Source organism: Oryza sativa, chromosome 6 (assembly GCF_034140825.1).
Source record: "Oryza sativa Japonica Group chromosome 6, ASM3414082v1".
Taxonomy (NCBI): Eukaryota; Viridiplantae; Streptophyta; class Magnoliopsida; order Poales; family Poaceae; genus Oryza; species Oryza sativa.
This window is the reverse complement of record NC_089040.1, coordinates 29,882,396-29,886,841: the sequence shown is the minus strand read 5'-3', so window position 1 is coordinate 29,886,841 and position 4,446 is coordinate 29,882,396. Positions and strand designations below refer to the sequence as shown.

Here is a 4,446-nt window from a genome sequence, read left to right as displayed (position 1 = left end):
GTAGTCGCCTACCGCCCTCTGGGAAGGCGATTTTTAAAAATCGCCCTCCCAGAGGGCGGCGAAAATGACGTGGCAGACGGCCGTTCGCTCTCGGGCGACGGCCGTCAACGAAATTTGCAGGCGGCCCCCTTGCCGCCCTCCGCGAGGGCGATTTTGTACTGGGCGGGGGGCCGCCTGCAAATGGGCGGCGAGGGGGGGCATGGAATTTTGCAGGCGGCCCCCTTGCCGCCCTCCGCGAGGGCGATTTTGTACTGTGCGGGGGGCCGCCTGCAAATGGGCGGCGAGGGGGCATGGAATTTTGCAGGCGGCCCCCTTGCCGCCCTGGGGAGGGCGATTTTGTACTGTGCTCTATATTTTTGTATAAATATCAATAGTTATCAAATCTTTTTATATTGAAAACTATACAAGATTAAAATCTCCAAGACTGGTAAAATATAATTTTATTATTTTTTAGGGCATATTTGGATTGTTACCGTACAAATATTTTGTTACCGTACAAATATTTTATTAATTTTTAGGGCATATTTGGATTGTTAGTGCCAAATTTTTCTTCACGACCAAATATTTGGTAAGGTAAAATTGCATTTGATCATATTTAGTTTGCTGCCAAAATGTAAAATTGTAGTGAAGAATGTTCTACATAATCTCAAATATAGATTACGTATTACCAATGAATAGGCTTCCATTTTCGTGTGTTGTGTGCTAGTGGGAAAGAAGATATGAAGAGGTTGCCTTCAGATTGTCAATTATATAGCGTCGTTTTCACTGCAATATATGTGAACTCAATGAGATACATTATTCATTAGATGTGACAAGACGATCACGCGTGGGCGTGATTCACTTTATGTAAACAGGCAGCGCCGAAAGTTGATAGTGATAACTCGAGCTGCCGCTTTTCATGTGTGCTGTTGTGGACTGTGCGCGCTACTGGATCTGACACTACCGTGCAGCGCCGAAAGTGTGTTGTCGTGAGCATAAGTTGTTCTAGCACCATATGAATGAAAAGAACTATGTAGACGAGACAAACACAAGTAGTACTGCAGTAGTAATAGCAAAAGTAGTACTGCTTTACAAGTTTGTAAGCCAAAAGAAACGGTCACATAAGGACTGAAGAGGTAGAACACTACTGACGAGGCCTCTTACCCCTGTCCCTCCTACCCTGCGCCCTAATGTGCCCGTGGGAGTACGTGAGTCGGTCCGGGGGTATGGCACGGCCAACCCGTCCTGCCTGTACAGGTGTGACCTCTGGCTGCTCCTGAGTGTGCGCCTCTGGAGCTCCTCCAAGCTGAGAGGAGCCTAGTACGTCGTGGTGGTCTGCACCGTGCAAGTCGTCGTCGTAGAACTGGCTAGTAGGACCAGTCCTACCGGCGTGAGACGAAGAGGCCCCAGTACCGAAGATCCCGGCTGCAAATCCTGCTGGACAAGGACCATCAGTTTCGTACAGGTATTTAACAGTATTAATAAAAAGTAAAGTACCGTGTGGGCGAGGGATCGACGCTCCGTGAGAGTAAGAGCTGGCGAACGCGCCCGAAGAGGTGGCGAACGCCCCTGCGGAGCTCGTGGAAGCGCCGGTCGTGCCTGCGAACGCGCTCGAAGGCAGACGAGGTCCTGCGATGAGGAAACGTGCAGTTAAAACATGGTGACATAATCGTGCAAAAGCTGAAACAAAAATGAACTAATATCTGGGCTGAACTGTACCGTGCGAAACCGGTGCTGTAGGTCGCACTGATCCGAAGCTAGGGGCGCTCGAAGGCAAACGAGGTCCTGCGAGGATGGATGATCAAGTTACGACGGGGTGATGTTTTCGTACAAAAACAGAAACAAAACTTAAGAAACCTCTGGGCTGAGCAGTACCGTGCGAAATAGGTGCCGTAGGTCGAGGTCCTGCTCCGACGGTAGGCGCGCGAGGCCGTGGTTGTACCGGACCAGCTGGAGGTACGACGTCCACGGCGCTGCGACAGGAGAAGACGCGCATGACCGCACGCATCTTCTCCTGCATCCGGTCGAAGGTCACCCTCTGCTCAACGTCAGTCAAGTGCAAACCTCTGTTCAACCTCACTTGGACTGCGGTGATATCGGCACTAATATCCCGTGCGGCATCAGCCTATGCAAGATGGAAATAACAAATTCAGTAGTTGTCCTATATTATGCAAGATAAATGAAATAATTGTAAGAAGTAATACAAATTGGACGTACCGCCACGAAGTAGTCTCGGTCACGGTGCGTGGGATACGCGTCCGTGACAGCGGCAACGTGCGGCTCTGGGGCGTCTGGAGTGAAGGTCACACGCGCACGAGTGCGAGGAAGGTACCAGCGAAGGTAGTCACGGTAGTTCTCCTCCGTGTGTGGGAAGAGCTCGTTGATCACCTCCTCTGTAGCTAACACCCAGTCGTCAACGTACTGCTGTACACGTGGAGCCCAAAGTGCGCCTGCTAGCTGTCCCCGTCGAGTCAACCTGTGAAGAGAGGTAAATTATATGGCTCGATGAAGTAATTATCATAAAAATTTAGAAATGAACAATCCGAACTCACGAGTGGTCGGCAGGGAGGACGGTCGGCTGCACGTTGCCCGGAAACACCTGCCTAAGTCCGAACTGTCTCATCACACGCTGCGGGCAGTGAGGCTCAACGAAAATGTCGAACACCATCGGCAGGATGGTGAGCCAGTAAGCCTGGTCGCGTGTGCACAAGGACGAAAGTTCTAGCGGTGCTCTCGCAGCGACGGCCTCTTCTGTGTACGGCTCCCAGATGACGTCGCTCGGCTGGAGACGGTCAAACTCGAACACGAAGTCCGGGTAACCACGTCTCACCTGGACGTGAGCGTAACGACGCTGCAATAAACATGATCGGAATTAGACATGTTATGTGAAGAAAAAAAAAAAGACGACTGATAAACTTATAACGCAGCGAAGTTGCACTAACCCCACGTCGACACCAGTAAGTCCCCATCGTGGGACCGTCCTCTGGCCACTGCGCGCTGCGACCAACCCCGTAGGGTGCGCTGTCCACCACTGGTCGACCTATGGCAAACCTCTCGGCTGCCCAAAGCTGAAGCAACATAGGGCAGCCAGCGATGATCGCTCCCGCGTCAGTCTTCGTGCACGCCTCACAGAGGGCACGGTACGTGGCTGCTAGCACGGCAGAACCCCAGCTCCACTGCGGCACGTCCTGTGGCTGAGCATCCGCGATGGACCGTGCGTAGTGGACCAGCCGGAAGTCCACAGCGTGCCCGTGGGTGCTAGTGAACATCACCCACCCGAACAACCACAACAGGTACGCCTCAAGGGAGCGTCGGACCGAGTAATCATCAGCGTCAGGGTGCAGAAGGTCCGCCTACAATTAAGAATGAAATGTTAGTACAAAACACTCATTCGGTCGCAAATAAGCACGTATGATAATAACAACTTATTTACTTACAGTGAACTGGAGCAACCAAGCCTTGCTAGGCCCGACTGTAGAGTATGGAGGAAGGGTGGTGGTCGGTCCTAGGTGTGGAAGGCGCATCACCTGCTCGAAGCGCGCAGTGATATCCTCCTTCCACCCAAAAACACCGTCCACGGGACCAACTGCTGCTCCCGCCAGCGGTAGCCCGAGCAGGTACGACACGTCCTGCAGTGTCGGAGCCATCTCCCCACAGGGAAGGTGGAACGTGTGCGTCTCAGGTCTCCAGCGGTCTACAAGAGCGGCAAGGAGTGACCGATCTGCATCCCACCGCTTCGCTGGGTCACGGTCGTCCGCCGCCGCCTCAACAAGCCTACAAAGTGGTAGAAGGCCTGCCGCACGCAACCTGTATAGAGCAAACTTCAAACATAAGTACAACACAAAGCAAAGTTGAGTTGAAATGTGAACATACGCGTACCAAGGAACGTGACGGGGGTCGACACGCAACCACTCGCGCGACGTGCGTGGACGGAAGGTGCCGAGCTGTGCACCCTCGACTGCTGACAGGAACGAGCGGTGGTTCCTGTCAATCCCACGGTTCAACAGCACCGGTGTGTCGTACGCCATACCTGCATCAAATACGTTGATCAGAAACATATAAATAATTAGTTCAACATAAGTAATAAATGTTCATAAGCGAATTACTAACACATATTAAACAAGAGTACAAACAAACAAAAGTGTTTAGTCCGAACACTCATCACGATAACATTATGATACAACACCGAATAATTCGCAATACTACTAGTACAACAATAGTCGGAGGTACTCATTACAACAACATTGAATTGAAATTACACGATAGAAGTATTTAGTCCGAACACTCATTACATCACAACAGCATTTTATTTCCTAAATCGAAAGCATTGTTACACCATGGAATCGCCTGCTGCGCGACGACGCCTTGGCCTTGCGCGCCTGCTTGTTGTTCCTTCACCAGGTGGTCGCCTACCATCACTTGCCTGTCCAGATGGACTAGCATCTGCGCCGCTTGGAACTTCTGCAT

General features: G+C 51.5%; 1 long non-coding RNA gene across 1 annotated transcript; it reads right to left on the bottom strand.

The window, feature by feature from the left end:
• Positions 1-821: 821 nt before the first annotated feature.
• On the bottom strand, positions 822-2,074 carry LOC136357105 (uncharacterized). The gene is made up of 4 exons (XR_010742181.1): positions 1,855-2,074; positions 1,699-1,764; positions 1,477-1,608; positions 822-1,413 (listed from the first exon to the last, which is right to left on the bottom strand). It is a non-coding gene; the product is annotated as an uncharacterized lncRNA (long non-coding RNA).
• Positions 2,075-4,446: the final 2,372 nt, after the last annotated feature.